Genomic DNA, 11,894 nt, shown 5'->3' on the forward strand with positions numbered 1-11,894 from the left:
CATGCTACCTGGGAAGCTCAAATGAATGCATCAGTTCAGTTCAGTTTAGTCGCTCAGTCGTGTCCGACTCTTTGCGACCCCATGAATCGCAGCACACCGGGCCTCCCTGTCCATCACCAACTCCCGGAGTATGAATGCATAGATGGATACAAAGATGGACAGAAAGAAGAGTCACTTTCCAGATGGGACCAAGGCATTAAGGAACACTAACATTCATTGTTTTATACCAACAGAGTTTATTGGCATTTATAAGGATTTTCTGGAGGTATTCTGAGCTAGAGAGGGAATATTTGAAATAAAATTGTTTATTTATATTCACTTATTTGTTGTATATTTATTAACTGCCAAACCTTGAAAGTTCACCAGTAAGCAAAATAGACATGATCCTTGCCATTAAGGAAATTACATGTGAAAATATATTCCAAGATTAAAAATAGCTGCCAAGTTATTATAAGATATTAGCAGAGTTAGTATTATTTTAAAATATTTCTACACTTCTCCTCTCTTGCATTTTCATATATGGGATACAAAACCTTGGAAGCACTGAGCCTAGTTACACAGCTACCCACTGTTCTAAATTGGCCTTTTACAGCAGCAATAAATAAACTTCTATTTTAAGATTGTTGTATCTCCTTTTTTATAGGAATATAGCATTCACTTTAATTATTTTCCATGCTAATAAGGTTACGCTCGTGGACTTCCCTGTAGCTCAGATGGTAAAGAATCTGCCTGCAATACAGGAAACCTAGGTTCAGTTCCCAGATCAGGAGGATCCCCTGAAGAAGGGAATGGCAACCCACTCAAGTATTCTTGCCTGGAGAATCCCATGGACAGAGAAGCCTGGCAGGCTACAGTCCATGGGGTTGCAAAGAGTCGGACACATCTGAGTGACTAACACTAAGGTTATGCTCAAAATGCTTCAGGTTAGGCTTCAGCAGTACATGAACCAAGAATTTCCAGATTAAAAGCTTGATTTAGAAAGGCAGAGGAGCCAGAGATCAAATTGCCAGTATTCATTGGATCATGGAGAAAGCAAGGGAATTCCAGGAAAACATCTACTTCTGCTTCACTGACTACTATAAAGTCTTTGACTGTGTGGATCTCATCAAACTGTGGAAAATTCTTAAAGAAATGTGTGTACCAGACCACCTGTCTGGTGAGAAACCTGTATGTGGGTCAAGAAGCAACAGTCAGAACCAGGCATGGCAAAACTGACTGGCTCCAAACTGGGAAAGGATTACAACAAAGATGCATATTGTCACTTCGCTTATTTAACTTATATGCAGAGTACATCATGTGAAATGCCAGGCTGGATGAATCACAAGCTGGAATCAAGATTTCTGGAAGAAACATCAACAACTTCAGATATGCAGATAATACCACTCTTATGGCAGAAGGTAAAGAGTAACTAAAGAGCCTCTTGATGAAAGTGAAAGAGGAGAGTGAAAAAGCTAGCTTAAAGCTCAACATTCAAAAACCTAAAATCACTTCATGGCAAATGGAAGGGGAAAAAGTGGAAGCAGTGACAGATTTTATTTTCTCGGGCTCCAAAATCACTGTGGATGGTGGCTGCAGCCATGAAATTAAAAGACACCTGCTCCTTGGAAGGAAAGCTATGACAAACCTAGACTGTGTACTAAAAAGCAGAGACATCACTTTGCCAACAAAGACCTATATAGTCAAAGGTATGATTTTCCAGTAGTCATGTACAGACGTGACAGTTGAACCATAAAGAAAGCTGAGCACCAAAGAATTGATGCTTTCAAACTTTGGTGCTGGAGAAGACACTTTTGAGAGTCCCTTGGACTGCAAGGAAATCAAACCAGTCAATCCTGAAGGAAGTCAACTCTGAATATTCACTGGAAGGACTGATACTGAAGCTAAGCTCCAATACTTCGGTCACCTAAAGTGAAGAACCAACTCATTGGAAAAGACTCTGATGTTGGAGGGAATTGAAGGCAAAAGAAGAAGAGGGCAGCGGAGGATGAGATGGTTAGATAGCATCACCCACTCAATGGAGGTGAATTTGAGCAAACTCTGGGAGATAGTGAAGGGCAAAGAAGCCTGGCATGCTGTAGGCCATGGGGTTGCAAAGAGTTGGATTCAACTTCATGACTGAACAGCAACTAATTAATATGCACAGTTTTCTGAGTTTAAATGATTATAGCATTAACCAGGCACATGTAGAATTTTATTTTTATATTCTTCTTTACAGTTAAGAAGAGCAAATTCCTTTATTGAATCTGGGCAGCTGTTTGCCAATCAAATCCTTGCGCTTACCTCCTTCCCAGACTTCCACCCAAGTGGAAGAAAAGTGTTACTCAAGGTGATCTGATCTTAGTAGATGACACTTGAAGTATTCAGTCCTTTCCAGTTACTATCACTATTGGGCACTGTCTCCTCACTCCATTTCTAGAACAAAACTACAATTCCCAGCTTTACTGATTCTCAATCCTCTATGCTGACAATGAAAAGTGGACCACAGTCTGCTCTCATAGCATCACTGGTAAAGGATATTTTTGCTTCATCAGACACTTGCAGCGTTCTCTCTTTGTTCCTCTTGTGCTCTGTTGCAAAGAACAACCTGTAATAAATTGTTCCCACTTCACTACCAAAAATAAAATCTTCTTTTAAAATTAAATACGTTCATTTCAACTCTGATAATGCCAAATTTGGCACAAATAATTTAACAGTTTCAACCTCAAAATCTCCTCAAAACAGTGGATACAAAAGAGTGTTTAAAATTCAGGCAATATTCTCCTGTGGAAAATGTTCATATGTTAGAAAGACCCTAACAATTAGGTATCGAGATCCCATTCTTCCCATCTCTGCTGCTATCACCACACGTCCATACTCAGCAATCAGTCCTCATGTGTCTTTCCATAGCTCTTATCATTGGCATTGTTCATTTGGAACTCAGCATGTGATTATGATTATAGTTGTTTTCTTTTTGAGTGTAGGTCTCTCTCCACATTTAGCTTGTAAGACAGGCACCATAGCATGTAATCTGAAGTAGCCCCAGCCTCTAGCACAGCCACTCCAGGGACCCACTGTGCTGGGTAAGAGGGGAGTGCTGATGCTATACCTAAATACTGTTCTTCTCATGGAGCTCAGTGTTTCCAGGAAGCAGGACTGGGAAGGGAAACTTGAAAGAAAAGGGGACAAAGGGGACACTTTTCTCCACTAAACACACACACACACATATAAATTACTCAGTGATTACTTAAGGAGGTCCATGGTATTTTTTTTTTCCCCTCATGAACCAGTGTCTAAGGTTATGCTGCTCCCCTCAGGACACATCTTGAATTCAAGTTCTCAATTTCATAGGCAGCACTTGAATCTGATGATCTCAAGAACATGATATCTAATATCTAATAAGGTATGAGCAGTATTTCATAGGAGTGTTAGCATAGGTAAATTTCTCATTCCTACCTATGTTCAGGTGGAAAATATTTGAAAGCTCCTTTTCCCATGTACTTCGCTGATTTGCAATGATCAACTTTACTATTGTTTATTTACTTTGGTTTACTTTGTCAGGGTTTACTTTATCACTGTAAACAATATAGAGAATGATATTACCGCAATATATCTCAAAGTCTGGAAAGGACTTGTACCAACATGACATTCCTAACAGATGTTTTTTTATAGAAATGCCATATGGAGGCAGAAGTCAAGATAACTCAGGCAAAACAAAAATAAGTCTGCAATTAAACACCCATCTGATCCCATCTGAAGGGAACTTTTCAACAGTTGTTGTTCAGAACAGTATCTTTAAAGTTAATTTCATGATTCATCAGAGAGGCGATGTGGCAAATGGGTTAAGAAAATAGGCTGTGGACAGGCACTTCCTGGATTTAACCCCAGGTCTATCCCTCACTAGCTGTTAAAACTAGAGCACATCGTTTCTGTGTGCTCCTATTTCCCCCACAGGAAAAACTGGAGGGGAAGGGCATCTATCTGATGGTAGTTCTGAGGATTGGGTAAAGGAATGTACACAAAGCATGGAGCATGTGGCCTGAAACATGGTAAACATCAAAGGATATTAGTTACTATTTTGGGATGGCAAGTATTCTAGATAAATCAAGTGCTGAAATCTCCATTTGACTTTTCACTTTCTAATGAGAGAATGTCAACCAATATTTTTGTCTTATTTGAAGATTTAATTCCCTCTTGTCATCTCCAAGGGAGTTCCACTTTAAGAAGAAAATAACCTCAGTAGGTAAAAATGCACTGAAAGATGGGGGGGGGGCGGAATTTGCTATGATTCTTCTTTACCCCAAAGTATTAACTGGGAGTTTTAAAAAATTATTCACACTTAATGTTGCATTGCCTACGTCTTTCGTCTTTAGGAGGACTGACTCAGGATAACCCTAGGGTTAATTGTAAAACAGAAAACTGGCCCTATGTCCCATTGAGATTTTCTCTCCCCCTCATTAGGGGGTCTATCCTGAGTCCCATTTCCACTGTCTCAGGGGTCATCCAAGCTTGAAGAATGCCTACTAAGATGCTAATTTGGTATTATTTCTTCAAGTATAAAATTTGCATTTTAATAGAAAACACCTAGAAGGGAAAATGTTAGGCTGGTTTAGTGGGACCTACTGTTTCATCCACCCATCCCATACCACTCTTCTCTCTTATGACGACTGCCTTCCCCTAACTCCATGGATTCTTAACCACTGGACCATCAGGAAAGCCCTCTATCAATTTCTTGAAACTGCATTTCAAGAGCATCTCACAGAGGGCCAAAATTCTATTTCTTCTTTCCTCTTTAGGAATTTCTGTAATGCCACAGTGTGGGAACTGGTTCCCTATTCCTGTAGGTCCCATGTGAAAGTTCAAAGTATGTAGTTTGGAGCTCCCATTGACCAACAGAAGCCAATGGATAAAGTCTTTGTCCTTTTTACCCCAGGTAATGAATCACCTAATGTAATTCATTAGGGTCTCAGAGAGGCTGAGCATCAGTCAGCCAGTCCCCTGGTGCAGTTAGGGTGGCCAACTTAACTACTCTTCCTTGAATTTGTTTTTCTCCTTCCTTGTTTCTCTTCCTCAGGCCCCATACCCCTGTTCCCTGGCATCATATTCCCAGACAAATCCTAAGAAACCCTTTGTGTCAGGCCCTGCTTTGAGGGGACCAGGCTAAGACACTCATGATTCTTTCAGCAAATTTCCTTTGGGTTAGATTTCAGTCATAACTAATTGGAATGGATTTTAAAAGACTTGATTTCTTGTCACAGTTAAATCATTAATGCACTAATAGTCACTGTGGGTGCATTGAATGGTCTGTACCTTAGCTTATTCATCTATAATGTGGTAGAATTGGGCTCATTTCTAATATTCCTTTCATGTCTAGAATTCTATGATTTGAAGAAAAACATTCATGTCTCAGAGAAATGAACCTCTAGCGGTTGGCAGTGTGGATACTGAGATAGTCAGTTCCTCCTGGGTTTCTGGTCCTTCAGTATACACATTCCTGCAACACCATGTCAGAATTCATCCTTGACTTTCATGTGTCCCCTGATCCAGGATACCCAGGCAGGAATTGGTGATGATGGTTACATGGGGGAAGTGGAGTTTATGAATTATTTCCCCAGCCTATCTGAATCTCTCAAACTGCTCCAAAAGGACCTTTAGATTATTCTTGATGTGAAATTAATTATATTCTCATTAAAAAATTCTATGAGAAGTTCTTGGAAGTCACTTTCTTCTGTGAAACCTTAAATGTCATAAGATTCTGGAACATTCTTGCAATTTTCTGTTGGTTTCAAGATTCTCAAACTTGAGCTTTGGATTTCAGTGCATTTCTGTCTTCCTCCACATCATACATCAGACTCTTTCCCTGGGGCCTCCAGTTAATCAAGTGCACACATTTCCTGGTGACTCCTGGCTAAGTATTCAAGGTACCTCTGCCATCCTTAGAACTCTGTACTGTGAACTAACATCTGAATGCCTTGTGTTTGGTGAAGACTGGTCACTCTTCCAAAATTCTTTGATATCTCTCCAAAGATATGACCAGGGGAAGTAGAGAGTACAAAAATTTATATGTTTAAAACAAAACAAAAATAATGAAAAATTTTTTTCATATTTGGTGTTGGAAAAGTACAGATTAATGACCCAAACCAATAAAAACAACTGGAGACATCACTAAGGAAAAATCCTAATAGCCATTTTGAAGAGTGAAGGTACGTGACAAGCAGTGAGAATCTTTTTCAAAAAATATTTATTATTGGCTTAACCAGGTCTTAGTTGTGGCATGTGGGATCTAGTTCCCTGACCAGGGATCAAACCTGGGCCCCCTGCATTGGGAACATGGAATCTTAGCCATTGGACCACCAGGGAAGTCCCAACAGTGAGAACCGACACAGCAAAATCACAGCAAGGACTCGCGGTCAGGCGGTGGAGGACACGTTCCAATTCCCGTAGTGCATGTGGTCAGAGGAAAGGGTGATGGAGAGGCATTTACTAGCAGGACAGAGAGAATGACTTCAGAGTAATGATGATCAATGTGTCTGTACAACAATGAATCCCAAACTTTTATTTGATCCATTTAAGATCAGAGAGATTTATAAAAACCCTCTTCATGGAGAAGGTGGTGGTTTGTAGCTAATATTTTTTGTGGAGCCCATTGTATTAAAAGTATACTACATTAACAAGTTTTGCATGAATTTATATAGTAGAAAATAAAAACAGAAATGATCAGAATATTTTAAATGCTGTTGAGAAATGTGTTTGCTTTAGAAAATAATCACAAAAAGAGAGATAAGCACATTTTTTGCAAAGCATCTGTCTGCTCTGATTTTTTAAAAAATGGCTTTAGGATTTAGAAGAAGATCAAAGGGAAGTGTAGTTGAAGTTGCTGCTCTATCTGGCCCACGCTGCCTTTGCCAACAGCAGACTGTCACAGGTCTCTACAGAGTAGGGACGTGGAGAATAAAATCACAATGAGGCAGGTTCCTCTCGGATGAATAGATCCATAATTTTGCAAATCGAGAAACATCTAGAAGGAAACTATTTTCATTTTCACATCACTTTAAGTAGTATCCTTTTGAAAACGAAGCTTTTATTTTGAATTGCACATGAAAGTGAAGGTAGGGTCCAGCCTGTCTACTGGTGGCTTCTGTGAGGCCCTTCCTGGGACCAATGAGGAATCCCACTGGATAAAGTTAAACCTCTGAACTGGAGACAAGATGGAATCAAAGGGGCTCCAACCCAACCAGCTGGGGCTTCCCAGGTGGTGCTAGTGGTAAAGAACCCACCTGCTAATGCAGATAGATGTAAGAAACGTGGGTTCAGTCCCTGGCTCAGAAAGATCCACTGGAGGAGGACAGGACAACCCACTCCGGTATTCTTGCCTGGAGAATCCCAGGGACAGAGGAGCCTGGCAGTCTGTAGTCCATGGTGTAGTACAGAGTCAGACATGACTGAAGCAACTTATCATGCACACAACCCAATCCCATGCCCAATTCTGCTCAAAATAGCATTGCCTCGAAAAACGAGTAAGGGCTCCACTTTCTAGAACATTACTTATTATTGTTGCTCTTCCTTCCTTCCATCCTCCCATTCCCTCCTCCTTCTATTTCTCTCTTTCTTTCTCACTTTTTTCCTTTTCTTTTTTAATTGTGGTAAGAAAATATGAGATCCACCCTCTAACATTTTAAGTAATGGCAATATAGTGTTGCTAACTATAAGCACCAGGCAATACAGCAAACCTCCAGAACTTATTTATATTATATAACAAACTAAACTTTTTACCCATTGAATAGCAACTCTCCATTTCATTTTGATAGTTTATAGTAGGTGATGAAATTGGAGAGGGAGACATTTCCTGTTGAAAGATTGTCTGAGATTATGGGACCAAAAACAGTATTAGCTTTTATAAAAACAACTTAGAACTTGGTCATTCCTTGCCTTAATATTAATAACCATAAAAACCAAATATTGATCTATTATGGGAATTGATGACTCAGTATAATTTTTCCCATTTGCTTCTATTACCATGTTCCCACCCCCCAAATTTTTCAAGTATAAGGAAACAACTGGTGGAATATGAGGGCTTCCTCTTTCTCTATAGAACAGGAGGCATTTCCCTTCAGGAGAAAGAAGGGTGGAGCTGGCACATCCAATCCCAGATGACTAATCCTGTGTTCTTTTATTGTTGACTTTGGTTCCCAAGAAATCTTTTGATGTGTTTGGAGAAACTCTGACTATCTCATTCCTCTTGGTGATTGCTCTCTTGACTTCCCATTGAGTTACACATTGGCTATAAATTCTCCCTCACCAGAAAGGGGATCTTTTAAAACAAGCGTTTTCCTTTAAGTTATTGAAATAATTATAGGAAATGGTTAAAAGGTATTAATAACATTTCAGAGGCGTTTACATCATGGACTCTACAAAACAAATGGTTGTTCAGAAGGCCAAAAGATTGAGTACTAAAATTTCAATGGCATTCTGATATGGAACTAAATCCTCTGAGAAACAAGGGGACTGGCTTATTCTATAGCCCACAAAATTTATCACACTCCAGGGTGTAAAGCAAAGCAAAGAACTTTATTTTCCGGGTTATGTATTTCAGTAAATATGTCTCTGTCCCTAAAAGGATATTGGTTTTAAAGGCCCTAAAGACTTTGATTCCCGAAGCCTTGACATTTCAAGATGATTGCAACATGCCCACACAGGCAGAACTAGATCTCTGTTTTCCACAGAATTTTAAATCTATTACTTCATCTGTTTCCCAGATTTATACTACACCACTTGTAATAACATTTACAAAGGAGACATACACACGTTATAATACTGAAGAGACTACTGTCTCTCATTTTTGTTTCTTTCTTATTGGGCAGAGGGGGGAATTGAAAGAAGTAAGAAATGGGGTGCCTCTTGAAACAAATTTGATTAAAATAAGCCCTGGGACCCTATTTGTTTTATAGGTTCCCTCTATCTTTGTTTCACTGTCAATTCAAAAATTTGGGTGTGAGAAGGAGGTTGTTGAACATTATAGCATCCATCCTGATTTTTTGAAAGCCCCTGCTGCCATGGTTCAGCTGCTCAATTTGAATCATGTCCGACACCATTCCTGAGAAGCCAGGCGAGAGCCTGCGGGAGAGAAGTGACCAAGCAGTTCAGCCTTTTTCAGCTCTGCTGGAAAACGGAAGCCAACAACAGCACGACTCCTCTCCTGCCATTCAGAATTGAGGTGGGACCACCTGGGGTTTCCAGTTTTAGATTATAACTCTTTGGGCAATTAGAAAATCTCTGAGCATCCATCTCCCCTGGCATTTAGGTAAATTAATAATATTAAGCATGTCTAAAATAAGAAGTGGGTTATAAGATACACCAAGGTGTCACGAGCATAATTTGCTCTGTTGCCTTTTCCCCAAAGGAGCTTCATCAAGGTACAGTCCTACAGCATTAATGCTTCTGAGCTCATAACCCTGGAATATCTATTTCCCACAGATTCAAGACAGTGAAACTTCATTATCATGCCCCCTTATTTAACTCCAATACCCAGGACAATGACTTGTTTTAATGTCCCAGTCTAAACCTCCTGCAGCAATATTTTTTCAGGTAATAGCTTCCATTCATAATGCTAACAGCTCTTGAATTCTCCAGTCAATTTGGCTTTTAGGAGCCTCTCTTTTATTTTACTTCCTAAGCTTTACACCTTGCCACATACAGTCCAAACTAAGTCCTGGCCACATGGGCTTGAGTCCCAGCTCATGGGTTCAAGTTCTGATCTGAGGTAAATGGTTTCACAGTTACATAGCCCAGTAAATTCCCCTTGTTTAAGTGAGTCTGAGGAAGGTTTACTATTGTTTTTATTGACCTATATGGTAAATACATATTGGAAATGATTAACTGTGATTTTTTATTATTTCCTCTAGTCCCTGTATACAGCATTTATTGGGTGAAAATTCTCCCCCACAGCACTGTGTGAAGACTCCAGAACCCCCTGATTGCTCTGCTCACACTCAGGTAATCGAAAATTCTACAGTCATTTTAAGTCATACAACATAGTCTCACTAAAGAAATGTAAAGCCTCAAAAGTTCAAGATATTAGGCAATCCTTCAATCTCTATGCAGAAGGAAGCCTTCCCCCCTTCCTCTTCAGTCTCTGTCAAGCCACCTGCCTCCTCACTCACCTCCTCCTCACCTCATGGGTCACAGGTAATAAGAGGAGAAGGATAAAGGAAAGGAGTGGAATGGCTCTTACATGGCTGATGGTAGTAAATTAGCGTTCTGACTTTCTGCTCTTCAGGGCCAGACAGGTAGAAAGCTGACTGCCTCTCTCTTTTTGGACACATCTGTATGCTCACATAAGCCCTCACTGGCCCTCTCTGGCCACAGCTTTCATGACCACAGAAGGCACGTTTCCTTTGTCTTACCCTTCTCTATTCCTCATCAGCTTCTGTTTCCCTGGCCATCCACATCAGAGAACTCTGTTGGGATTCCCTCACCTTGCGGCAGGAGCCCATCTGACTCTATTCAAGATAATTTTAATATTATAAAATCACCCAGCAGTATGCAAAAGTTGTAAAAACACCAACTCATACTTAAAAATATTCACTTGCCACCAGTTTGTAATCTTTAAAAAAATGTCATGAAGACAGCTAAACATCAGGGAAAATCTAAAACTCCTGAAAATTAATCAGAAAAAAAAGCAAGGATTAAGAAAGCAGATAACTAAAACTGAAAACAGACCGAACTGCTTAAAGACTCATAGAATGTGGCAAATCTGCTCCCACAATTCACCCAAATTTGCAATACATAAAAAAACTGATAGCCGGGAATATTCATTTTAACCAGATCGAAGTTTCAATTTGCTTTCAGTGAAATCCCCAGGCACCACTTGTGAGATGGCCGTGTGACCCTAGGGCCTCCACCTCTGCCCTCACTCACTTAACAAAGCTCCTTCTGCACCTGGGCTTCCATTTCTTCTTTACCCTCCCTAGAGACATGCCTTCCTCTGAGCCACTACTTATACAAGTAGTTAACAGAAACCCTAGTTATTCCCTGAAATGTATGCTGCTACTTACAAGCAAACTCTCAGCAAAGAAGTTATCCTTCTATCTCAGTTTTCTCCAGCTAAAATTTTCAACTGCCAATATCAATATTTCTTTGATTCTACTTGGATATAAAGTTATCTCTGGTTAAACAGGAGATGACAAGAGTGAACATCGACATTCTAGGAATCAGTGAACTAAGATGGACTGGAATGGGTGAATTTAACTCAGATGACCATTATATCTACTACTGTGGGCAGGAATCCCTTAGAAGAAATGGAGTAGCCATCATAGTCAACAAGAGAGTCCAAAATACAGTACTTGGATGCAATCTCAAAAATGACAGAATGATCTCTGTTCGTTTCCAAGGTAAATCATTCAATATCATGGTAATCCAAGTCTATGCCCTGACCAGTAACGCTGAAGAAGCTGAAGTTGAACGGTTCTATGAAGACCTACAAGACCTTTTAGAACTAACACCCAAAAATGATGTCCTTTTCATTATAGAGGACTGGAATGCAAAAGTAGGAAGTCGGAAACACCTGGAGTAACAGGCTAATTTGGCCTTGGAGTACAGAATGAAGCAGGGCAAAGGCTAACAGAGTTCTGCTAAGAGAACGCACTGGTCATAGCAAACACCCTCTTCCAACAACACAAGAGAAAACTCTACACATGGACATCACCAGATGGTCGACATCAAAATCAGATTGATTATATTCTTTGCAGCCAAAGATGGAGAAGCTCTATACAGTCAGCAAAAACAAGACCAGGAGCTCACTGTGGCTCAGATCATGAACTCCTTTTTGCCAAATTCAGACTGAAATTGAGGAAAGTGGAGAAAACCACTAGACCATGCAGGTATTACCTAAATCAAATCCCTTATAACTATACAGTGGA

Source organism: Bos mutus, chromosome 7 (assembly GCF_027580195.1).
Source record: "Bos mutus isolate GX-2022 chromosome 7, NWIPB_WYAK_1.1, whole genome shotgun sequence".
Lineage (NCBI taxonomy): Eukaryota > Metazoa > Chordata > Mammalia > Artiodactyla > Bovidae > Bos > Bos mutus.